This window comes from Phascolarctos cinereus, unplaced genomic scaffold (assembly GCF_003287225.1).
Source record: "Phascolarctos cinereus isolate Bilbo 61053 unplaced genomic scaffold, phaCin_HiC Scaffold_3;HRSCAF=262, whole genome shotgun sequence".
Taxonomy (NCBI): domain Eukaryota; kingdom Metazoa; phylum Chordata; class Mammalia; order Diprotodontia; family Phascolarctidae; genus Phascolarctos; species Phascolarctos cinereus.
Window position 1 is genome coordinate 154,375,728 of NW_027555736.1, and position 27,075 is coordinate 154,402,802.

At 36.9% G+C, this 27,075-nt stretch overlaps 1 protein-coding gene and 2 pseudogenes across 2 annotated transcripts in view; all 3 read left to right on the forward strand.

The window, feature by feature from the left end:
- Positions 1-27,075, forward strand: part of ADAM10 (ADAM metallopeptidase domain 10) — a 146,696-nt gene that overhangs the window by 2,211 nt on the left and 117,410 nt on the right. The gene's annotated exons all lie outside the window — the stretch shown is intronic.
- On the forward strand, positions 23,568-24,444 carry LOC144454124 (tRNA (guanine(26)-N(2))-dimethyltransferase pseudogene; annotated as a pseudogene).
- On the forward strand, positions 25,274-25,951 carry LOC110209137 (tRNA (guanine(26)-N(2))-dimethyltransferase pseudogene; annotated as a pseudogene).

Consider the following 27,075-nt stretch of genomic DNA (forward strand, 5'->3'; position numbering starts at 1 on the left):
GAAAAATAAAAACCATGTGTGAGAACATGGAGTTTGATACATATTTGGTGTTGGATGGGAAAAAGGCAGTTAAATTAAATTATGATCATCAGAAGTAAGATCCTGACTTTAAAGAAGTGTCATGTAATTTCTTAGTGACCTCATTTGTTCTTTTCTTCAGCTTTCTTCAGGTTTCTTTTAAACTGATACTTTTACCCATATCCCCCAAATTCTCCAAATATTGGTACTTTCACTTTAAAATTGGCATCAAGTTAATAGTTCTTAGGCAAACAATACTTTGTAGAAGTATACTTTTAGAAACAATACTTTTTAAGTTACTTGGTGGTACAACTTGGAGTCAGAAATACACTTACTGTGTGACTCTGCAAGTCATTTAACCTTGGTTTGCCTCAGTTTTCTCAGCTGTATATGGAGATAATAGCAACGACTTCCCAGGGTTGTTAAGAGAATCAAAAGTGATAATATTTGAAAAGCTGAGGTGTTAAATAAATGCTAGTTATTATTATTAGAATACTCTTCTGTGACATTTTAAAATAATAGCATTTTTTCCAGTTTCTTATCATAGCTAATAAAAGTCCAAAAGTGTGTAATCTTTTATAACGTATTTATAACACAATATCTTATTTTAACAATTTTTTTTAAGAAATCAGAATTTGTTAGTGTAGTTAGTGGAAAAAGTGCTTCATTTGGAATGAGCTGAGACTTGGCAAGTAAATTGGACACTTCCTAGTTGTGTGATTTGGGGAGTGGGTCACTTAACTTTAATCACTGAGTCAAGGTTTCCTAATCTATTTAGGGAGAGGAGGAAGAGAATCCTACAAGAAAAGTGCTTTGAAAATGATAATTATTTCAACACTTAAAGGATCTCTGTTTTCATCTTCTAAAAATTAGTAGGATAACTTTTGCATATTGAAGGGTAGTGAGAGGACTTTAAAAGTTTTAAAATTAAAATTCTTTTAAAATTATGCATGTAAATATTAATGTGAATATTTCAATACACAGATGAGAAAAGGATTGTATATGAAAAACACATATAGTTTTTTAAAGTATATGTTAAATTAACATAATTTGTTTCCTATTTGTTTCCCCTTCTGAGCTTCTATTTTCTTTTGTGTATTTTAAAATGTTCAGTTAATGCTCTTTTCTTTCTTTTCTTGCCTCTGTACCCCTACCCATCTGTTAACTCTCCCATCTCCTAACAAATATAGTTGACAAAGCAAATAAAGTTAAGCAAAACAAATCAACACGTTGTCATTGAAAATGTGTCATTCTGCACCTCTATTTCACCTCTCTGCCAAGAATTAAGAGGCTGCTCCTCATCAGTCTTCTCAGAAAGTCCTGATTGATAACTGAATTGATCAGCATACTGAAGTCTTTCACAGTTTCTTTACATTATTGTGCTCATTGTGTATATGTGGTTTTTTCATACATGATTCTTCTGCTTATTTTATTGTTGAGTCCTGTCTGATTCTTCCTGACCCTGTAGAACATAGTGCACCAATATTGTCCATGGAGTTTTCTTGGCAAAGATATTTTAGTAGTTCACCATTTCCTTCTCCGTTGGATTAAGTGACTTCTCCAGAGTCATAGAAATAGTAAGTATCTGAGAACTTAGTTCTTTGTGACTATTCGTTGGGTCATCTAGCTGCTCCCTCTACTCTGCATCAAGTCCTGTGAATCTTACCAGTTTTCTCTAAATTGGTCATTTCTTAGAGTACTATAATATCTCGTTGTTTTCATTGTACCAGAATTTGCTCAATCATTCCCAAATTTATGGGCTCCCACTTTGTTTCTGGTTGTTTTTCCTACAACAAAAAGTGCTGCTATAAATACTATGAAAATAATGAGTACTTTCCTTTTGTCTTTGACTTCTTTGGGGTATATGTCTGATAGTGTTATCACTGTGTCAGAGGATGTATAGAGTGTAGTTACTACTTGAATATGTTTCGAAATTGCTTTCTCGAATAGTTGGACCATTTCACAGCTCCACCAACAGTACGTTATTAGTGTGCCTGTCTGTGCACAGCTCTTCAAAAAATTCTTGTTTTCCTATTTTGGTCATCTTTCCCATTTATATGCGTATGAGGTGTGAGTTGTTTTTTTGTTGTGTTTTGTTATATTTTTAATAGCTAGCATTTTCTTTGTTTGAAATGTGCTTGTTCCATCCTTTGATTACTTATTTATTGGGAAATGCCGTTTGTTTTTGTATTTTTATCAGTTCTCTTAATTTCTTGGATATCAGACCTTTATCTCAGAAATTTGTTGTAAAGACTCCTCTCCCATCACTATTTTTCCTTCTAGTTCTCACTGAATTGATTTTGCTTGTACAAAAACTTTTCAATTTTATGTAATCAAAATTATCCTTTTTATTTTCTGTGATCAGCTTTATACTTTGCTTAATTACCAATTCTTGTGGGGAGGGGATTTTGGAGTGTGGGGCAGATTTATTATCCTGCAACCAGTTTGGTTATTGTTAGTTCCTCTCACTACTACAGGCATGGAGTGTGTTCTAGTTTAGTTGGATGTGCCAGAGCTTTTACTGTACTGGCATAGTCTTTGAAAACCAAGGATCATTTCTACTATGTGTGTAGGCTTATCTCACTGAATAATAATTAGCAATTCTTCTCCCCCCACCCCAGCCCCTGGATTTCTTTGGGAGAAAGAGAGAAAGAAGCTTATGGCATCATAAAGCTTAATCTTTCTGAAGCTTGGATAGCCGTTGTGGCTCTCCTCAGACTGACAGATTCCATAGGATTCCTTTGGCTGAACAAACCTGTATTTGCATCTTTTGTTCTTCTTTGTCTGATACTACCATAAAAATTACTTGGGCTTATTCCAATTAGCAATATAGTCAAGAAGAATTTTGTGAATTTTGAAGGTTTTGGAGGAATTTGGAAGGTTAAGGAGTCTGTTTTTTATCCTAGGGAGAGAATAAGAAGTCACTAAAGATTTTTGAGTTAGGGAATTACATAGGCCTGTATTTTGGAAATGTTAATTTGGTATTTCTATTTGGAATATTATTAATATTGAGAATATTTAATGTTAATATTTTAATAATGAAGTTATTAATATTTGAAAGAATATTTGTTTACATTTCTGAAGCATCTCAAGTTTTAGGGGCAGTGGTTAATTGATATGATGTTTTGGTCTGCTGATTTCATATATTAAATTAGTGTTTAAAAGTTGTCTGCCTCTATGTTTGGAAATTCAGCTCAGTGTTTTGCTTTGGTACTTAACTTATTCTAAAGACTGCATTGTATTTAATTTTTGTTCTGTGGGCTTTGCAGCAGTTTTTGGTCTTAAGCAAGTTCTGATCTTTAAGACCAGTTGTTCCACACTTAATTCATTTTGCCAGAGGAATTAGAGGGGATAGACCTGGCTTCCTTTCAAACAGCTGACAGAGGTAACCTGGTTATCAAACTCATTGTAAAGAGTGTTCATTTATTTCAGGCTATCTCTACCCCTCAAAGGGGCAGAGTAGTATAATGGATAGAGAGCTGTGTTCTAGTCAGCAAGACCTAGGTTCAAGTCTCACCTCTCATAGGACTGTACTGACTAGGCAACACTTTTAAGATTGTAAGGTAAGAGAAGGTCTTGATCGGCATTGGTAGATGGCGTTTCTTTCACTGAGAGTTACCTATACCAGTGACAGCACAGTTGAGTCACTATCCCTATTTCCAGAGATAAGGAGCCTCTATTTGATGTATTCTCTTCTGTGTATGTATGTGAGAGAGAGAGAGAGAGAGAGAGAGAGAGAGAGAGAGAGAGAGAGAGAGAGAGAGAGAGAGTGTGTGTGTGTGTGTGTGTGTGTGTGTGTGTGTGTGTGTGTGTGTTGTGTTGAGGGGGAGGAAGTAGTACGAACTGGGAGAGATAATAAGCAGTCAGGTAGCTAGGTGGCACAAAGGATGGAGCACTTGGTGAATTTAAATTCTGCCTTAGAGGATTACTAATAGTGTGACCTTGGGCAAGTCACTTAACCTCTGTTTACCTTAGTTTCCTCATCTATGAAATGGAGATAAGGATAGCACCTACCTCCCAAAGTTTTTATTAGGATTGTCAAATGGGATAATAATTGTAAACATTTAGCACAGTGCCTGGCATATAGTAAATGTTAGCTATTATTATTACTATTAAGTAGCATTCTGAATAGCAAGTGGCCATTATTATATTTTACTTATCTTCAAGGTTGCAGATTCTAAATTTCTTTAAGATGATCTGACATAAGCGTTTATTTTATAATTTAAGTGAACAGTCTTTGGCAAAGTGATTCAGAATCTTTAGTTATATACAAAAATAGTTGTCGCCTATATATATTTGCTTCTAACCTCAGTGATTTCAACTTCTAAAAACTTTATGCCTTGAACTTATTTTTGTCTTTTTTTCCCTATCAAGTACCTTCTGGTTATTTCCTAGCTCTTAAAGGATGTGTAGTTTTAGAAATAATCATATATGAGGTTCTTATCTTAGCCTAACTACTGTTAATAGACAATATAGTTGCTGTTTGAAGTTTGGGGTTGATAATGCTATACAGTTAAAGTAGCCTCTAGATATTTTTATAATGTCTTCTAAAGCAATAGCAGGGAATCTTTTTTCTTTTTGCTCTTGTGCTACTGATTTACTTTAAAAAAATCATGAGGGCCATTTAGTGTTGTGTTTTTTTTTCCCTAAAGAAAGAAAAATAATAACCATTTCATATTTGGTTTATTTGTCATTATAATGGAATGAAGTTGTAGCATCATAGCATTTGAATGTGGAAAGAGACCTTATAGGTCATCTGAACCAACCTTCTCATATAATAGATGAGGAAACTGAGGCCCACAAAATTTAGATGACTTGCCTAATAGCATAATGGCAATTAATAGGAGAGCTAGGATTCACATTTTTGCCTTCTGAATTAAAATCCGTTGGTCATTCTACTGCCTAAGTCTGGGAATCTTGTACATCTGGCATTGGTATATTATTGTCACTGTGTCTTCTTTTTCCTATGGCTTCTGGGGAGAATAGAAAGATGATTTGCAGTCTAGTTAGCTGAAGTGCCGAGGACATTCTCAGCACGCTTACCTCTCTCTAGCAGGGATTATAAAATTTTGAAAAATTAAAAGTAGCTCCTCTATCAAGAAGTGGTTGGAGATCTTTATGGTTGTAAAATGGGTAGATGATAAAGCTATAAACTACAGTCTATTCTTGGACATTTTCTGGGTAAAACTATTAGTGGTATTATATTTAATTTATTATTTCTATGTCTTGAGACCCTTTTCTCCTGTAATACTTTGGTGATCTCAGGTCCTATGGATTCAGTTATCATCTCTATACAGATAATCCTCAGATCTCTTTATCCAACCCTAACCTTTCTCCCAATCTCCAGTCTTGTGTCTCCATAAAATAAATGTCTCAGCTTATTGGACAAATGGAGCTGGAAGTCCTTTAGATAGCTTAAACTCAGAATGTCCAAAACAGAACTCATTATCTTTTCTCCCAAATCCTACCCTCTTCCTAAATTCCCTAGAGGAATGGACATTTCCATTCTCCCAGTCACCAGGCTTGCCACTTAGCTATTATTCTCTATTCCTCATTCTCTCACCTTTTATATCCAATCTGTTCTACCAAGAGATTTTAAAACCTTTAATAACCTGTCCGCTTCCAACCTTTCCTTGTACGCTCCGCCCCTTCCTCTTCCTTAATGCTGCCACCACTCTGGTAAAGGCCCTCATCACCTCTTGCAAGCCACCATCACTTTATCATCTATTGCAGTAGCCTGCCTCAAGTCTCTCCCTTCTCTAGACCATTTTCCTCTTAGCTGTCAGAATGATCTTCCTAATGTGCAAGTGTTGCTATGTCACAACCCTCATGCTCCTCCCCCATTTAGCAAATTCCAGTGGCTCCCCACCACCTCCAGGATCAATAAAGTCTTCTATTTTGATCTTGAAGCCCTTCATAAACTGAACTCTTCTTACCTTTTCAGTCTTGTATACCTTATCTCCCCTACATATACTCTCTCCCTTACATGAACTCTTTGATTCAGTGACATTGACTTTTTTGGCTGTTCCTTACACAAGACTCTCTATTTCCCCATTCCTGCATTCTCATGGGCTGTTTTCTGTGCCTGGAACACTCCCTTCTCTTTTCCTTATGTGTTATTTTAAGTCTCAGTTTAAATCCCACCTTCTGTTTCTTGGTTTTCCCTGTCCCCCTTAATACTAGTGCCTTCCATCTGTTGGTTACCTTCATTTATCCTGTCTGTGTCTTGTTTGTATGTATTTGTTTGCATGTTGTCTCCCCTATTAGATTGTGAGCTCCTTGAAAGCAGGAATTTTTTTTATGCTTTTTTTTGGATATTCCTGTTGCTTAGTACCAATGACTGACACATAGTAGCTACCTTAATAAATGCATATTACTTCTGTCATCTTCTATTGGCAGTAATCTTTTTTTAAAGTTTTGAAATAATTTTATTCTGAACTTGACCCACCAAAAAATAGCATATTTACATTCACAGCAGAACCCAAGAAGATTATGAAACAGAATCTCCATGTCACACTATTTGCTTTAAAAAAAATGCATATAATTCTACACATTATTTACAGAACTGTCCTATTTGAACATGCTTCCTTCTGTGCATTTAAAAAATGTTTGTAGCCTCTTTTTGGCAGGGAGGAGCATCCCTACTGCCACTGCCTTATTATCCATATCTATTAATACCCCAACTCTATAACCAAGAGAGCATAGTCAAGCAAAATTAATCCATGCGGTCTCCATGTCCAGAAATACATCTCTGCACTTTCTGTCCCTGAACTCTGTCTGGTGGTGGGGTAAAATGCTTCATCATAGGTCCTCTGGAATCATGACTGGTTAGCTTTTTCATCATTGTTTTTGTCATTAATAGTTATATTTATTTATAATGTTGTGGTCCTTTGTATAAATTGTTCATTTGACTTCGCATGAGTTCATGCTACTCAGGATACTCTAAAATTTTATCTTTGTCATGTCTTATGCTGCAGTAATATTCCATTAGATTGGCATACAATTAGTTCAGCCTTTCCCCAATTGTCTAAGAGGCAATCTAAGGTATTTCCTTTTCTCCTTTCCCCCTACCCCTTTTAATCCTACCTTCTGATCAGGAATAAGTTTGTTTTACTTATGACTGTTCTCTGTTCTTTTTCCCCTTCCTCTCCTCCAATCTCTGCCCGTTTCTCTGTTGAGTTTAATGTATTTCTACCCCAAAATATGTTTGATGTGTGTTGACGCCTATTTTGTGTTTCGAGTAAGATTGAAGTTCATCTGATGCCCATACTCCTACCCCTTCCTCCATGTTTGCCCTTATCTTTTTCTTATTCAGACTTGGAACAGAACTGTCCCTCCCCCATCTTCTTTAAATTTTTCTTATTTAACTCCCTCAATACCCTTTGAAGACATTTGTGTTCTAAAGTAAGTTTATGTTTCTAGATTTCTCTGGATTCCTGTGTTTGTATTTAACTCTGTTCTTTTCTTTTTTTCTTTATTTAGTATTTTATTTTTCCCTAGTTACATGTAAAAACAATTTCTAACATTCATTTTTAAAATTTTGAATTCCAAATTCTCTCCTTTCTTCCCTACCCCCCCAATTGAGAAGGCAAGCAATTTGATATAGATTATGTATGTGTAGTCATACAAAACATATTTCTACATTAGTCATGCTATAAAAGGAAATATAGACCAAAAAGAAAAACCCAGGAAGAAAAAAGAAAAAAAAAAGAAAGAAAAAAAGTACTTTGATCAATATTCATATTTCATCAGTTCTTTCTCTGGAGGTAGATAGCATTTTTCATCGTAAGTCCTTCAGAATTGTCTTGGATCATTGTATTGCTGAGAATAGCTAAGTTATTCATCGTCTTACAACATTGCTGTTAATGTGTACCATGTTCTTCTGGTTCTGCTCACTTCACTTTGCATCAGTTCATGTAAGTCTTTCTGGGTTTTTCTGAGACCATCTTGCTCATCATTTCTGCCCCCCCCCCAATTTATTTACTTATTTTTAGTTTTCAGCATGCACTTCCATAAGATTTTGAGTTCCAGATTTTCTCCCCATCTCTCCCCTCCCCCCAGTGCAAGTTGCCATGCAATTTGATGTAGGCTCTACATATACATTCATATTGAACCTATTTTCACATTAGTCATGTTGTAAAGAAGAATTAGAACCAATGGAAGAAACCATGAGAAAGAAGAAACAAACAAAAAAAAGGGGGAAAAAAAGAGAGCAAATAATAGGCTTTGATCTGCATTCAGACTCCATGGTTCTTTTTCTGGATATGGATAGCATTTTCCATCATGAGTCCTTTGGAGTTGTCTTGGATCGATCCTTGCATTTCTAAGAAGAGATGAGTCTGAGTTAGTTATCACACAGTGTGGCTGTTAGTGTATACAGTATTCTTCTTGTTCTGCTCACTTCACTCATCATCAGTTCATTCAAGTCTTTCTAGGTTTTCCTGAAGTCAGCCTGCTCATCATTTCTTATAGCACAATAGTATTCCATTATATTCATATACCACAACTTGTTCAGCCATTCCCCAACTGATAGGCATCCCCTCATTTTCCAATTTTTTGTCACTGCGAAAAGAGCTGCTATAAATATTTTTGTGCACATGGGTCATTTTTCCATTTTTATGATTTCTTTGGGATACAGCCCTAGAAGTGCTGTTGCTGGGTCAATGCACAGTTTTATAGCCCTTTGGGCATAGTTCCAAATTGCTCTTCAGAATGGTTGGATTGGTTTACAACTCTACCAACAATGTATTAGTGTTCCAGTTTTCCCACATCTTCTCCAGCGCTTGTCATTTTCCTGTTTTGTCATGTTAGCCAATCTGATAGGTGTGATGTGGTACCTCAGAGTTGTTTTGATTTGCATTTCTCTAACACTAGTGATTTAGAGCATTTTTTCATATGACTATAGATAACTTTAATTTCTTCGTCTGAAAACTGCTGTGTTCCTATCCTTTGACTATTTTCAATTGGGGAATGACATGTATTTTAATAAAAGTTGACTTAATTCTCTCTGTATTTTAGAAATGAAGCCCTTATCAGAGACACTGGTTGTAAAACTTCTTTCCCAGTTTTCTGCTTCCCCTCTAATCTTGGTTGCATTTGCTTTGTGCAAAAACTTTTCAATTTAATGTAATCAAAATTATCTACTTTGCTTTTCGTAATGTTCTTTATCTCCTGTTTGGTCATGGATTCTTCTGTTCTCCATAAAGCTGACAGGTAAACTACTCCTTGCTCTCCCAGTTTGCTTGTAGTATTAGCTTTTATAACTAAGTAGTGTAACCATTTTGGCTTTATTTTCATATACGGTGTAAGATACTGGTCTGTGCTGAGTTCCTGCCATACTCTTTTCCAGTTTTCCCAGCAGTTTTTGTCAGATAGTGAATTCTTATCTTTGGGTTTATCAAATGGTAGATTACTATAGTCATTGACTATTGTGTCTTGTGTACCTAACCTATTTCGCTGATTCGTCACTCTATTTCTTAGCCAGTACCAAGTAGCTTTGGTAATTGCTGCTTTATAATACAATTTAAGATCTGGTATGACTAGGCCGTTTTCCCCTGAATTTCTTTTCATTAATTCCCTTGGTATTCTGGACTTTTGTTCTTCCAGATGAATTTTGTTAGTTTTTCTAGCTCTATAAAATAATTTTTTGGTAATCTGATTGATACGGCACTGAATAAGTAAATTAATTTAGCTAGAATTGTCTTTTTATTATATTTTGATCTCATTTCTTTTTTTTTTATTAATTTACTTTGATTTATCAACAATCACTTTCATAAGCTTTGGAGTTTTAAATTTTTCTCCCCCTACCCCCTTCCCTTCTCAAGACAGTGCACAATCTGATATAGGCTATACATATACATTTCTATTAAACATATTTTCAATTAGTTTTGATTATTGCTGCTTTATAATAGAATTTAAGATCTGGAATGGCTAGGCCATTTTCTCCTTCATTTCTTTTCATTAGTTCCCTTGATATTCTGGACCTTTTGTTATTCCAAATGAATCACACTGACTTTTTGATTAAACTTTCACTGGGAGATAAGGAAAAATTTTTCTAGTAAGTATATCTGTGTCTTACTGTATTGTCCATATTTTTGTAAACGTTGTTAATTTCTTCCTGTGGCCTGATTAGCCAAAGGAAGAAGAATGTATTTTTGTGAGGAACGTTTAGAGGAAAAATCTCTCTCTCTCTCTCTCTCTCTCTCTCTCTCTCTCTCTCTCTCTCTCTCTCTCTCTCTCTCTCTCTCTCTCTCTCTCTCTCTCTCTCTGTCTGCCTTTTTAACTGACCAAGCTAGGAGGACAGAAATTTATGTTATTGTAAGCTAATTAGAGACCAAATTTGTGACTGAAATCTAATTTCTCTACTGTGAATTTCCAAATTGTCATTTGGATGTTTTCATAAATGGTAAAATGTTTTAGTGAGTTTTGAGGTACCAACTCTGTAGAATTTTTTTAAAGGAAAAACAAGATTAAAACTGTGAAAGTTACATTGAAACTGAGAAAAGAGAAAAGTTTTTTAAATCAGGGAATGACTTAAAAGTAATATCTAATTTGGAAGAATGTTCTATGTTTTCTTCTCTGAGCTGTGTAACAAAACTTAATTATTTAGGTGAGCTAGAAGCACAGTAATACTTGTGCTTAAATTGTAAAGGGAAAAGTTCAGTGGAATGAAGATTTATTCTGTAGATAGTCTGGGATAGAATTAGGAAATAAAGACTTGGGAAATTAAGTAGATTTCTTGAAGCAGAATATGAAAGAAACAAAACAAGTGAAGTTAAGAAGTTATGGGCTGTTTGCACTGCTGGTGTAAATAAGGATTCAGTACATTCAGTAAAGGGTTTTGGAAAGGGAGATTTGACAATGTGCTTTGATCTTATTTAGATAAAAAGGATATGAGATTTTTCTTTGATTAATTCGGTATGATGTAGAAAGTAGAGATATAATTGTAGCATTAAGTTATTTAAGGACAGCATACCAAAATTTTGTTTTTGAAGCACTATTAGAAGGGTATATTTTAGTCCTTATGTAGGGAATTCACATTCTTAATTAAAGAGGGGCACAAATGCAAGACTGTCACTTTAAATCTTTGTTGGTAGACTAACTAGAAGTAACTGGCTATATAATTTAAAGTGAAAGGAAATAATAATGCAAATTTGATTTGTTTGAAATTTTGTCCTGAAACAAAAGTATTTGGTTTCATTTACAGTGAGATGTGTTCTCCTTTAGGATAATTGTGGTAAATCAGAAATAAATGCCAAATATGTTAACTATATGAATCTAAAAGCCCGAGTTCAGGCCTATCTCAGAAATTTCTTGTCTGTGTGACTTTGTGTAGAGATTATTTTACCTCTACTTACCTTAGTTTCGTAATCTATAGAGGGACAGTTATAATAGTGTGTACTTCCAGGGTTGTCAGAAGGATCACATGATTGTGAAATGTTTAGCAGAGTGCCTGGAATGTGTAAAACACTATATAAATGTTAATAAATGTAAGTATTCCATATTGATCCTGAATGCAATCAGTATAGAATGCCAGAAATGAGTGATTTTGTATGTAAGAGGATTTTGAAATACATCAAATGAATTGGTATCCCCCAACTGGTAATAAATTTTGTTTCATGTTTAAATATATGTTATCATGTATGTTATTGTATTTCTAAACATTTTCTTATATTGTGAAATTTGTTGTGCTGTTGTATTGGAAATGCTGATATACCACAACTTTACTTTTAATCCAAATGCTGTTTCAGAGGTTCCCAAATTTATTTGGCCTACTGCCCCCTTTTTTAAAAAAAAAATTACTCAGCTTCCTCCTGGGGTTAGGTTAACCCTTATTTTTATTTAACACCCCCCTCCCCAATTGCACCTGAGACTACTTCTGCACTCCCCCACCCTTACTCCCCATGATTCCAGTGCCCCCCAGGGGCACTTTGGGAACCTGTGTTTTAGATCATGAATTGAACTATTAAAAGAAAGTGATAAAAATGTTCGAAAACTGTTAAATAGATAATGGGACATATCTTGTGCTAAAATGGATAATAATAATGATGATGATGATGATGATGATAACTCACTGTTGGGAGAAAGAGTAACAAAATCCTCTTCAAGTTATCCTTATCTGTGAGGTTTCTTCACACTTCCTACTTGGCCTGGGTATAACATTTGACCAGCCCTGCTTGACTACATGTTGCAAAATTCTGAAGTACTGAAGTTTGAGGAACTAGGACCTCTTCCAGCCAAAGTGAGGAAATTTACAAATTTGCTTGTAGTAAAAAGAGTGAGTTTCATCTAGGATTATTTGGTCATCTCCTATGAGAAGTATGAAATGTATCTGTTAAAAGAAACAGGTGTAACTTCAATATGTAACTATTTACTCTATGTGTGAACTATAGTATTCGCTGTATATGTATGAAACTCCAGAATGTGATTACTCTTAATTTATAAATGAAGGATAAATGAAATGTCTTCATATTTGCTTATTGTTAACTGTTGTGGGTAATAACCTAGTCTTAGCTTGTCACTAGTAAGCCTTTGCTGTTTGAGGTAAAAATCCTGAAAGGCTGTAATTTGATATTGTTCTGAGTTTTGATTTCAGGTGGTATTGTCATGAAGTCAATAGTCTCCCATTCAAGGAGAATGCCATGTGCTGCCCAAAGGGAGCACAGTCTGTGAACTGCTGCTACAGGTAGATGTCTCTGCTGGGGAAAAGTTGAGAGGACCGCCTTGTGTAGACGTAGGTAGGATCCTCATTACTTAGTTTCCATATAGTGCTGTTTGCTTTCTGAACAGCAAATTTGCCCTCCTGGCTTTTGATACCCTTTGAATAATGTGCAACTTTGCTACATGATTGCCTGGCATATATGACCCATGCCTAAAATCAAACAAAGCTAAGGAAACTTTTTTGCCTTATTATGGCTTATGTCAGATCAGTCTGTGTGCCCTTGAGGGAACAGTCTTGATTCTCATAACAATGTTCTTCCTTTTTTCTTTTATAGCAAATTTCTCTTAAACAGTGCAAGTGAACAGTGGAAGTTTTGTTGTTGCAATACTAATTCAGTTATTTAATACCAAACATCTAAGTTGCCATAATGGGATAAAAATATGAAAGATCTTACTGTTATTACTTCTGACCTTGTACATGAATGCATAACTAGGTAAATGAGTTCTTTTAGTTGTTAAGTCCTTGAAATAATATTATATGGGGATAACATCCTCATAAGGGGAGAATATGACAGATGAGATGAGGAAGAAATATGACATGGATGTAAAAGTTTTTTTAAGTAGAATAGCCAATTTTGAGAGAGCAACAATATGTATATGTGTATGCACATATACACACACACACATATGATTGGCTTGCAGATGTTTCTAATGGGATATACAGGCCTTCTGTATGTTTTGGTAACAAGTTCTCAAAATTGGATTAAGGATTTTACATATAAAGTTGCATGTATAATTGTAAAGACATTTTAAATAACCTTTTCCCAATTTTGAAATCTCTGATAATTTTTAAATTTAGAAAGAAGAGCTCGTTTTCAAGTTAGGCCCTTGTTCATTTTTTTTTTAAGAGTCCTCCTTCAACCTGTTGATGTCAGCGTCCATATCAGGTACAGATTTTAGATAAAAATAGGTTTCAGGTAAATTATGGGTTTTTAATTTGATGTTCTTATAGATCTTTTGTTAATAGGGTTAGAACCATGAAGTCTGAACTGATTTTTACCACATGAACCAATTATTAGAAAACCAAATTTAGAAAGTTAAACTAAATCATATTAAGTCTTGTTACTGGCAGATTTTAGCAGAGTTGCCTGGAAGTCTCTGCAGGTGACTTAGAACCATAGGAAGATATGCTTTTCTGCTTCCAAGTCACTTCCAGAATTACCTAGGAAGAACCCCTTCAGAGCTGCCCTGAGGACGAGGCCTATTCTGGAATGGCTAATGGAAGGTGGATTACATGGACATCTAGGACTCAAGGTGAAAAGTGCCACTTAAATGAACATTGAGAGTGGGTTACCTAGTTATAAGGAGAATTGATTTTTAAACTTGGTGATCATTGTTGTATTGGCCTTTTGGTTCTCGGTTTTTAGTAAGGCTTATTGAGTTTTCTTGGTGATGTGTTATTATTCTCCCCTCTCAAAAGTGCATTGTGAGCCCCCTGAGTGGTTTAATCTGAAACGTGATTTAATTAACCTATGGAGCCTGCTTAACAAGGTTTGTGTCCTTAAAGTATACATTAGATTACAATGGAAGAAACATGGGATTATGATTTGTGATACTCATGGCCATAGTACACTTGTTTCCTGTTGTGAGTTAAGTCCTCTAGTTTATAGCCACTAAGGTATACTCAGATTGATTAGGCACAAGTGGCATAGATTAGGATGATGCTTCAAAGTATCAGTCCTGAATATATAATATTCAGTATATAATAAACCTGATGCAATTTTGCTAAGTGATTCATGGGGAACAGATTTCCCAAGTGGGGAATTGAAAGAACCAAACCAATTCCATCTTGTGAACAGCATCCGTTTTGTGACTTAAAGTTACATATTCTTGTAAAAGCTTGCTCATATAATTTCAGGAAATTACCACAAACTGTTATGGTACAGCTTATGTTTAGTACCCTCTGGTTTTGTCATGTTTTGGTCAGTCACAAAGAAGAAATGCCTTTGCGGCTCAAGATTAGGTAACTTGATTTGTTCCTCATTATTCAGTATAAGAAAGTTTTGTTATCTATCATTTGGTGTCCTTGTACCTACTGAGGGTTCTTGGATCTGATTTGTTATGCAGTTGCATGTGTTAGTAATACATTGATATGCTTGAATTTAATTTTGCTTCAGTCTTTACCAGTTTCATTTGAGACAGTTCCTGGTATCAATTCAGTGTGGTCACAGTGTTTGATCTTTGTGATATATTACTGTTGTCTTCTTTTTTAATATTTTACATCAGTATTCATTAGGGAAATTGGCTAATAGCTTTCTCTAATTTTGACTGTCCCTGATTTAGGCATCAAAGCCATAATTGTGTTATAGAAGGAATTTTGGAGGATTCGTTCTTCACCTGTTTTTTAGATTATTTTATGTAGTATTAGAATTAATTATTCTTTAAATGTTTGGTAGAATATATGTAAATATATCTGCCCTAGGAGTTTTTTCTGAGGGAGTTCAGTTATGGCTTGTTCAGTTGCTTTTTCTGTGATGGGGTTATTTAAGTATTCTGTTTCCTGTTCTGTTATTCTTAGCAATTTATATTCATCCATTTGATTTAGGCTGTCAGTTTCAATGACATATAATTATGCTAAGTTGCTCCCAATAATTGCTTTTCTTTTCTCTTCATTGACTGTTAATTCACCTTTTCCATTTTTGATACTGGTAATTTGGTTTTATTTAATCAAATTAGTTAATGGTTTATCTATTTTTCCCCCAAAAAACTTAACTCCTAAATTTATTAATTCTTTTTTTTTAAACTTTCAGTTATGTCCTTTAATTTTTCAGGATTTCTAATTTGATATTTAATTAAGGGTTAAAAAAAAAAGTTGGCTTTCTAGTTTTTTTTTAAAGTTACATGCCCGATTTGTTGATCTGCTTTTCCTTTCTTTTACTGATGAGTTTAGAGATGTAAAATTTTTCCTAATTACTGTTTTGGCTCTATCTCACAAATTTTGGTATGTTGTCTCATTGTTGTCATAGTCTTTAATTAAATTGTTGATTGTTTGTATAATTGTTCTGTTTCTATAATTTGTTCCATTCTTTAGAATGAAGTTATTTAGTTTTCAATTAATTTTTAATCTTTGTTTCAAAGGCTCTTTATTGAATGTCATTCTTTTACTGTGTTATGTTTGGTAAAACAGGCATTTAATATTTCTGCTTTTCTGCATTTGTTAGGGTCCCCTCCCCCCCAAGTACATAGTCAATTTTGTGAAGATCCCAGACACGGCTTAGAAATAAGTATATTCCTATTTCCATTCAATATTCTCCAGAGGTCTAGCATACTAACTCTTTAAAAAAAAATTCTATTCATCTACTTGACTTTTTTTGCTTATTTTTTGGTTTGAATTATTTAGGTCTGAAAGGAGTAAATTGAGATCCCCTAACGTATATAATTTTATTTCTTTCTGTAACTTATTTAACTTTAGTTTTAAGAATTTTGATGCTATACCATTTAGTGCATGTATGATTAATATTGCTGTTCATTGTCTGTGAATTAACACAATTCATTTACAATTAATTATATATTACCTTTATATAATAATAGGAACCTTTTTAAAAAATAAAATGTCCTATCATTGCTTATCTCTTTTAATTAGGTTTTGTCAGAGATCATGATTGCTACTCCTTCCTTTTTTACTTAACTGGAAGCATAACAGATTCTGCTCCAGCCTTTTATCTTAACTCTTTGTGTAGCCTTCTATTTCAAGTATGTTTCTGTTAAAAAGCATTGTTGGATTCAGGATTCCAGTCCACATTTTTGAATTTTGGGTTCTAATTCATTCTGCTATCATGTTCCATTTATGTATGAGTTCATCCTCTTCACATTCACAATTATGGTTGCTAACTGTGTATTTCTCTCTATTCTCTTCTCTTGTACTTTTCATTCTCTTTTTTCTCCTGATCATTCTTTAAGAGTCTGTTTTGCTTCTGACTAATTCTTTCTGTATTATACTCTCTCTCTCTTATTTACCTTACTCCCTTAACTTCTTTCCTTCTCATTTGCCTGTTGGGTAAGATGTATGTCTCTCCCCAACTGTGTATGTATGTGTATGCTTCCCTCCTTGAACTGGATCAGATGAGAGTGAGGTTGTAGTGTCATCATTCTCTCTGCCAACTCCCTTCTGTCCCCCGCCTCCCCACCCCCATCTCCTTCTTGTATAAACTCCCTTTTGCCTACCTTCTTTATGTTAGAGATATTTTCCGTCATCCTTCTTCTCCTTTCTCCTCTTCTCACAGTGTATTCCTCTTCCCCATCCATTTTATTTATTTATTTATTTATTTTTTGAGAGCATCCGAATGCAGCAGAATCACATTCAGGCTTTCTGTCTAATTAGATTCCCTCTATGACCCCTGGTGGTGATAAAGTTCCAAGGGAGCTGCAAGTATTATCTCCTCATATACGAATGTAAATAGTTTAATCTCATGATTTCTTACTCATGTTTATCTTTTTATAATTCTCTTGACTCTTGGGTTTATATGTCAGATTTTCTACTTAGTTCTGGATTTTTCATCAGGAATGCTTGGATGTCTTCTATTTTGTTAAAATTGAGTTTTTCCCATGTAGAATTATATTCACTTTTCTGGGTTGGTTGTTTGTTCTCAGTTTATCTCCTGGAATATCATTTTCCCATCTCTTTGCTCTTTTATAGTTGTTTAGGTTGTTATTCAGTCATGTCTGACTCTTCATGACTCCATTTCGGGTTTTCTTGGCGAAGATGCTGGAGTGGTTTGCCATTCCTTCTCCAGCTCATTTTACAAATGAAGAAGCTGAGGCAAACAGGGTTAAGTGACTTGCCCAGGATCACACAGCTAGTAAGTGTCTGAGTTCAAATTTGAACTTGAGTCTTCCTGACCTAAGAGCTGATGTTCTGTCCACTGCACCATCTAGCAGCCTTCCTTTGTAGTAGTGACTGCTAAATTTGCTACCCTCCTTATGCCTCTTCAGTACTTGAATTTTTCCTTTCTGCCTACTTTTTCTTTGATCTAAAAACTAGTTTTTGGTTCTAATATTCCTGGAAGTGATTAATTTTGGTTTTCTTTCAGGAGGTGAGTGTTAATATCCTTTTAATTTCTGCTTTATTCTGTTTCTAAGATATCTGAATAGTTTTATGATTTCTTGAAATATAGTGTCAAGGCTCTTTTTTGGTTTGTGGCTTTCAGGTAGTCCAATGATTCTTTTTTTTTTTTTTTGAGTCAATCTGAGTTAAGTGACTTGCCTAGTGCCACACAGATAGTAAGCGTTTGAGTCCAGACTTTAACTCGGTCCTCCTGACTCCAGGGCTGATGCACTATCACTGCACTGCCTAGCTGCCCCTTAAACCAATGATTCTTAAATGATCTCTGTTTTCCAGATTAGATGTTTTTCTTGTGAGATATGTCACGTTTTCTTCTCTTTTTTTCTTTCAGTCTTTTGTCTTTGATTAGTTGTCATTGTATTATGGACTCATTAGTGTCCATATGACCAATTCTGATTTTTAAGTTTATTTCTTCAGCAAGGTTTTATACAAACTCTTTTTCTAAGCTGTTAATTCTCTTTTTGTATCTTTCCTAGCTCTTGTATCTTTTCTGTTACTGCTCTCATTTGGTTTTTAAAATAATTTAACTTCTTCTTTAACTCTTGCTTTAACTCTTATAGAAATTCTTGTTAGATTTATGTTCTAGTTGGATTTACCCTTGAAGCTTAAATATTTTTTTGAGACATTTTCTTCTTTATATTTGTCTTTTAAGCTTCCCTACCACAATAATAACACTTTATGGTTGGTTACTTTTTTTGTTTGCTCATTGTTTCACCCTGCTTCTTGACCTTGGACTTTATGTTAATGCTGGGCCCTGCACACACCCCACTTTGGGGGTGGGGTGGGGGAGAAGCAAATATATCTGAGTTGAGGTTCTGTTGTGTTATGTCCTTGCAGCTCTGGTTGGGGACGTGAAAGCTTTCAGTGCTCCCAAAATGGTGTGATCTTTGGGAGGTCTGAGCTTTTGCGAGTTCCTGACTCACTTCTGTGTCTATCGGCTTGTTTCTGGGTAAGATTTTCAACAGAATACTGCTTGACTATGCTACCATTGGCCAGTGAGGAGGTTCTGCAGATTCAGAGTGAAAGAACTGCTAGATTCCTTTTGGTTTGGGATGCTGTGCTCTGCTTCTGGATTCAGAGTCATACATCTTACATTTGCTTCTTGAGCTTGGGGTAATGCTCAGAACTGTCCTGGATATGTAACCCGGGCAATCAGATTACCGAGTGGTGTCTGTTCCTGTACCTACCACTTGTTCAGCAATCCCCTGTCATCTTTTTCTGGTACTTTCTCTGTGTAACCCGGACAGTGTGTGGTGGGCAATCAAATTACCAGGTGGTGTCTGTTCTTGCACCTACCACTTGTTCAGCAATCCCTTGTCATCTTTTTCTGGTACTTTCTCTTTGTAATTCTTTCAGTTTTCAGTTATTGGAATGTTTCTCTCCTTAGCTGCCACACACTTCTGCCAGTCCATCCCTCCCCACCCCAATACCTGCAGACCTTTTTTTTTTTTGCTAAATAATCTTAGATTAGAAAAATTACTTACTGTGACTTCTTGGCTTTGACTTCAGTCTGCTGCATTCTCTAGATCTTTGTTGATGAGATATTGGGGAGGGGGGAAAGAGAATTAGACTCTAATGCTTCTTCTCACTCCTGTCATCTTGACTGTGCCCTCCTTCAAGTTGCCTAATAAGTTGGAGCAAGGGCATAGGAAACTTAATTCTAAAGCCAATATAGCAAAAGGCTTGGGGGTGGGGGTGCCATAGATATAGTCCCCAATTCCTGGGTTTTTTAGCCTTGCCATACATGTATCCTGAGGGACTAGGACTATACTGGTCCATCTGGTTTTTACCAGTCAACATTGTCTTAGGGAGTTAGTGATTTCTATTTGTTCAATTGTAGTTTTTACAAAGTCCATTTCTTAGGTAACTTTACAGTGTTCTCTTCTAAGCTACTTACTCTCATTCCATTTTTTACTTAAGAGCTTTCATTTGATTTTCTTGTTTTATCTCTTCATATTTTCTTAAGTATTCATGTAGTCCTTGCATAGAATCCCTTTTTTTCTTTTGAATTGGTGCCTGAGTTGTTAGGAAGTTAGTTATACTGGTTGGCATTTTCTTTGATTTACTCATCTCTCCAGTTTTAGTTCCTGAATTGGGGCTTTGTGCAAGGGCTAGTTCATTTACTTCTGTACTCTTGGATGGTCTTGATGGGGAGTTTCTTATTTCTTTTGTTAAACACGGGGGTTACAAAGAAAGGCAGAAACAACCCTTGTCCTCAAGTAGCTCACATTTTAATGGCTGATGAAGCATGCAAACAATGGTGTGCATGCAAAATATATAAAGAACCCTTCCTAGAGTCTCAGTAAAGTGTTTTTGGCCTTCAGAATTATTAGGCCAGGGATGTCTGAGTATGAGTCCTGGAGCTTCACAGGCTTCCAAGTTCTGTACCCTAGAGGTTTAGAAGATCTCTGCACTTTTGCTACTTTCAGACTCAGATTGTTGCAAGTGGATCCCTGGCCGTCTCTGGCTCAAGCAGAGGAGGTCTCCTGTGGCACACAGGAGTTTTGGGGTGGAATAAGTCACTAATTTTTTTTTTGATGGTTATTTGGCATGGGATGAATTTTAGGGTTTTGCTGGCATAGAAAAATAGGAGCTAGGTGCCTTGCTTTCCTATTCAAACAGCCATCTTGGCAGGAAGTCTTTTATTAGTAGTATTTATCTATTGTCCTGCTAACAGAAGTGTACAGTGGAAAAAAGGAAGATACAAAAAAAAACCAGGAAAAAGATGTAGGAGGACATTATAGGTCCTAAGAAATTTTGATGGGCTTAGAGTAAATGATGAGACATAATTTAAGGGAGTGCTAGATAAAGAATACCAGAAAACCTGAATAAAATACCTGAATCTATTTAAGTATGTTCTAGAAAATGAATATTCTCCAGATAACTGAAACTCATTCTTTTTAAGGACAGAAACTTTGTTTTACTATTTTTTATGAAAATTTCTAAAATATTTCACAGAATTTTAAAACAGTATATTTTAACATTTTCTTGAGTGAGGTGTCTAATTATGATGCAACAGAATAGTGATTGATTTGAAAGCAACATGTCACTATACAAAATTACAGCTGAACTTTAAGTTCTTGTGTCTAATTTTGTTGCTTTTTGTTCCCTTTCTATCAACTGTATGTTTGGCAGCTGCTGTCTTTAGCCAATTTGTTCATTTTTAAAAAATATATATATACTTCATTAAGTATTTCCCATTTACATAAAAATCTTTTTTTAATAATCATTTTTTAAACTTTTGAGTTGCAAATTCTCCCTTTCTCTTTTGCTTCTCCCCCCTTCTTGGGAAGGCAAGCAGTTTGATTTTGATTACATATGTGCGGTCATGCAAAACATATGTCCATATCAACCGTATTACAAAAGAATAAAATAAAAATAAATAAAATAAAATAAAAATAAAGTTAAGAAAGTATGCATCAATCTGTGTTCATAGTTCATCAGTTCTTTCTCTGGAGGGGATTTCATTTTTTCATGGTTCTTTGGAATTGTATTGGATCATTGTCTAATCGGACTAGCTAAGTCTTTGACAGTTGGTCATCTTTACAATATTGTCCTGGTTCTGCTCACTTCTCTTTGCATGAGTTCATATAAGTCTTCCTAGGTTTTTCTGAAACCGTCCTGCTTGTCATTTCTTATAACTCAGTAGTATTCCATCAAAATCCTATACCATAACTTGTTCAGCTGCTCCTCAATTGACAGGCATCCCTTTGATACTTATTTCTTTGCTGCCACAAAAAGAGCTGCTATAAACATTTTTGTATAAATAGGTCCTTTTTCCCTTTTCATTGGTCTCTTTGGTACGTAGACCTAGTAATGGTATTTAGCCAATTTGTTCTGATCTGCTGTGTTTTGGGAAAACCAGATAACTAGGGTTTTTAGAATTGTACATAAAGTGATATAAATAGAGGTTAAGGGAGGGTCTGAAGTCTTCCTTTATAAAAGTGTAGTGTCTGTTTCAAAAACTTAAAGACATTTTCTGCTTCTTGATGCTCAGATGAGATGGCTGGAAATCTGCCCTCTGAATTAAAAATTCAATAAATATTAAGCTCTTACTGTGTTTAAGACACTGGTACCACTGGAGACAGTGAGGAAAACAGCTTCTCCTTTTAAGATCTTTCAATCCACTTGACGGGTTACAACATGTACACCAGTCAATTAAAGCTAATTTGAGGATGGATAGAGGACTAACAACTGAGGGCATCAATGAAAGCTTAGATTTTGTATAGGTAGCCCCTGAGCTGAGTTTTGAATACAATAAGGATTTTGGGAGGCAAAGGTGAAGGAGTATACCTTAGTATGCTATGTATATTATAGTATAGTATACTAAGTCCTGTGAAAAGCCATTAATTTTGTGAAATGGAATATCAGGTTTAAAGAATAGCTAGTAGTCCATTTTTGTCTGCAATGTAATATGTATGAATGGGAGTAATGAGAAATAATTTTAGGTCTTTAAATACCAGTCTGAAGAATTTGTATTTTCTTCTAGATCCAGTGGGCCATAGAAGATTTTTTTGAGCAGGGAAGTGACATTTTTAGAGCTGTGCTCTAGGAATATTAATTTGGCAGATCTATGTAGAGGATGAAACAAGAAGCAGGGAGACAGAATGATGGTGTTGTTCAGTCGTGCCAATTCTTTGTGACCCCGTTTAGGTTTTTTTTTTTTTTGCAAAGATATTGGAGTGGTTTGCCATTTCCTTCTCCAACCTTTTTTGCAGATGAGGATATTGAGGCAAACAGGGTTGAATGACTTGCCTAGGTTCCCACAGCTAGTAAATGTCTGAGGACAAATTTGAACTCAGTAAGATGAGTCTTCCTGACTCCAGGGCTGGCACTCTACTCTGCCACCTAGCTGCTGGAAACCAGAGTAGTCTGTTATATTAGAACAGATCAGGTGAGAGAGGAGGTTCTGAAATAGGTAGTAACTGTTTAAGCAATGAGAATAAAAGATGCAAGAGATGATGTAGAGATAAAATTGATTAGGCTTGGCAGGGATTGAGTTTGGGAAGTGAGGAGAAGAATCAAAGATGACTCCAAATTTGAAAACTTGAATGACTGAGTGATGATAGTGGCTTCAGCAGAAAGATGAAAATTTGGAGCCAAGAGAGAATTTGTTGACATGACTTGCAACTGACTTTCATTTGAATGAAGGAGGGCTGTGCAAGGTCACCTGCCTCACTTTCTCCTCCAGAGCCGTCTGGGTCCAGTGGCCAGATATTCATCAGGACAACTGGAGATGGCCCAGAGTGCAGTTGAAGACCCTTTTAAGCTAAGGTCTTTTCAAGTTCTCACTTTGAGGGGCATTACTCTTTAAGAAATGAGTCAAGGGATGGCCCCTTTAATAAAAAAAAAAAACAAATCTAACTAGGTGGGGAAGACCCTCAGGGTTGCTATTTACTTTCACTTTGAGCAGTTTGGATTTTTTTTTTTTTTGCTTAAAGAGGCCATTCCTTGACTCACCTCTCTCTCTCTCTCTCTCTCTCTCTCTCTCTCTCTCTCTCTCTCTCTCTCTCTCTCTCTCTCTCTCTTTCTTTCTCTCTCTCTTTTGGTGAGGCAGTTGGGGTCAAATGACTTGCTTAGGGTCACACAGCTAGTAAGTGTGAAGTGTCTGAGGTTAGATTTGAACTCAGGTCCTCCTATCTTGACTCACTTCTTAAAGTGGCTTATTCACTGGATGGGTGTTACCTCACTCACAGTGAGAAACTGAAAAGTCCCTAACTTAAAAAGAGTCAGGATTGGGGGCAACATGGCGATGCCCAAGAGTTAACTTAAGAAACATGTTCCGTTAAAAATTTCTGGTTTGCTGTTGCTGCTACTAAAAAGTCAAGCAAGTAGATGCCCTTTTGGGCTGCTCTGTGGCTCCAACTTGACATCTGAAGCATCCAGAGCCATTTCCAAAGCTTCTGCAGAGCCTGTTTTATGGAGAGGACAAAAGTTCCTCCCTGCAAAGATCCCGCCACAACTGACATGGAAAGTGGTGCCCATCCAGAGCAGCCCCAACCTGGGGCAGAATGAGGAAACGGTGGTCTTCAGGGTAGCTGCCAGGATTGTTTTTCCTAACAGCAGTGGAGTATTTTACAACCCAGTTTGGAAGTTCAGCAGAGACCTAACATTACAGAGTTTGCTCGGATACAGCTATTGTTCAAAGGAATTCAGATTGAGGTGCCAGGTGAGGAGAAGCTTCAGAAGGTGGTCGTGAACCTGGCTTAATTGGAGAAGGGAAGCATGGAGCCCTGTTCTAGGGCCCAGCCCCAGACAGCAGCTGTGGGAAACATTTGTGAGGAGTTGTGTGTGCTGGATGGATTGGCAGCATCAGGCCTTCGATCCATCCGGTTTGCTAAGGAGGTCCCAGGCCTCTGAGCCATGATAGCAAATGATGCCTCACCTGGGCTGTGGACCTCATATGATACAATATCCAGCTAAACAATGTTAGTCATCTGGTTCAGCCTAATCTAGCTGATGCTTCCCTGTTGATGTATGAGCACCAAAGGGGATCTTAGGGGATTTGATGTCATTGACGTAGACCCTTATGGAAGCCCAGCCACATTCCTAGATACCGCAATGTGGCGGTGTCCGGAGGAGGTCTGCTGTGTGTGACCTGCACTGACATGGTCGTGATGGCAGTGAATGGGATGTCCCAGTGAAGACTCATCAGTGTAATTAAGGTTTGGGATAAGGTTGAGTGGGATGAGGGGTCCTGTGAAAACTTCTTAGAAGAATAAATAGAAATTGTATTAGACTTAAGGCAGGCATAGCAGCCTGACAGGCCTAAGTTTTGGTTTACTAGAAATCACCTGATTTACAGGAATTCAACCCCAAGTACCCTCCCCCCCTCATGCCATTGTTAAGTAGTTAAAGTTTGCCAAGCCTGAAACTCCTGAAGAAGAACCCCCTGTATTTTGTTGATGCACCTGTTGCTATATTTCGGTCATGGTGACCTGGCTCTACAGTACAGTGTCTAGCTTGACTGCACATCTTAATTGCTTCTTTGGTATTACTTCAGCAAACTAAGAAATATAGATATGTATATTGTGTTCATTGTTTTGTTTTCAGTTTCTATGGTACATTGAGACTGTGAGCCAAATAGTGGACAGTTGGTGAGAGGGGGGAATTTGCCCATTAGGGTATATAATCAGGTCCTTTGCTTCTGTCTGTGTCTTCTTTCATCAGAGCATCCTGGTGGAGGGCCACCCAAATCTCGAGATTTGAAATAATAATAAATTAACTTTCTGTTTCTCCTTGGATACCTCTGCGTGTTTTTTAATTTGAGTGGTATCCCACACAGCAGGGAACAGCAGCGAGACATGTTATAGCAAATACAGAACCATATCCATCAAGAGCAAAGCCTGTCATGAAGTGGCACTAAGAATCATGCTGCATAGCATAGACCTTTGGGCCAGTTGCTACCAATGATATGTTGTTCCCCTGCTCAGCATCAGTGTGATTTCTACATCTGAGTTTTCATTTGTGTGTATGCAGGCCAGGCCAAAGTCAAAGCCTTGGCCAGTAAGCAGGGATTCGTTTTCCAGTGTGTTGGTTGCAAGGAACCGGGGTTTCCTTGGTATGGTCACTGAGGAGCTGCCAGATGTCCCCCAGTACTACACTCTGGACCAGCTGAGCATTACCATTTATTGCAACACAGCCAGTCTCCTACAGCTTCAGTCTGCATTCCTACAAGCTGGCTATAGAGTGAGCCTCTCTCACGCCTGTAAGAATTCTGTGAAGACAGAAATCCCACCCTCAATGCTCTGGGACATCATGCCCTGCTGGGAGAAAGAGAACCCTGTGAAGCGAGTCTCAGAGACCAGCTCAGCCTTCCATATCCTCAAAGTCAAGCCCAGGCTCCAGGCAAATTTCTCCATCCAGGATGATGCTAACTCCAGTTCCCAACAGCAGGGACTCCGGTGATTCCAAACTAATCCTGAAGCCAAATGGGGACCAAAGGCCCAAGCCTGGTCAGGGGGAACGGCCCCCTTGGAGCTGGTGGAGAAAGAGTGACAGCTACAGAACAAACAGAAGGAGCCCAGTAAGGACCAGGGAACCAACAAGCTCAAGGCCTTCCCTTGCAAGAATTTCAAACAGGGAACTTACCTCTTGGGGAATAAATGCTATTACTCTCACAGCCCTGAGCAATCCCGTGATCCAACCTGATCCCATTCCAGGTTCCTTGCTTGAGGGCCTCTGCCCCTACTCTACCTGTTTTGGATTCAGATAATAAAGTTAAATACCCCCCCCCAAAAAAAAGGGTCAGGGTCTTCCATTGCACAACCCTCCCTCACTCAGATCAAAGTCAGTTGCCAAGTCATGTCATCATCTCCCTAATGTCACGTTCTTCTTTGAGAACTAAGGACAAACACAACCTGTGAGTAGTCTGAGCTGCCTAAATAGGGACCCAGCTGGCCAGTTCCACTTGGGTAACTCAGCTTGTGTCCCCCCTCTCCTTCCCCTTTGTTCTCCTTCTCCTTGTTCTCTGTGGGGTTTACTGGCTAGATTTCTTTCTCAGAGACCAAGCCTTAAACCCAATTCATTCTGGAGTTTATAGATTGGACAATAGGTCCTAGCCCAAGCACCACTTCATGGTTATTTTTTGGGCCCTCCTTGCTCAGAGTGAATGTAAATAGTAGCATGATATTTAAGATGCTGATGGAACATCCAACAGACAGTAGTAGATAATGCTGTTCAGGAGCTCAAGAGAGGTTAGGGCTGGATTTATAGATTTGGGAATTATTTGCTTAGAGAAGATAATTGAAATTGGAAGCATTTGAGATCACCAAGGAAGAAAGAAAAAAAAGTCTTAGGATTAAGTCTTGGAGTTTTCCCACTCTTAGGGAGTGGGAGATGGATGATGATCCAGCAAAAGAGACTGAGACAAGTCAATTTGAAAGTAAATGAACCTGTAAAGAGCTGCAAACTAAGGCAAGAAATAGGAGGGAGTGGTTAGGGCAGTGAAAAATATCTGAAGTTTCAGAGAGGTCAGATAGAATGAGGACTGGGAAAATGCTATTGGATTTACAGTTAAGAAAGTGTTGATAATCTTGGAGTGGACAGCCAGGTTTGGGGGGGAGGAGGGAGTAGGAAGCCATATTGTAAGCATGTGAGAAGTGGGGTGTGGGTTGTCGTAGGGCCTTTTCTAGCTTGCGGTAATGCCTACCAAACCATCTCATAGATGCAAGGCACCCTAGTATATGCAGTACTGGGCAAAAGTCATGAGTGAATGTTAACCTGTTTCTTGCACATATAGCATGTTTTGGAGTCTGGCTCCAGAGAATTATTGT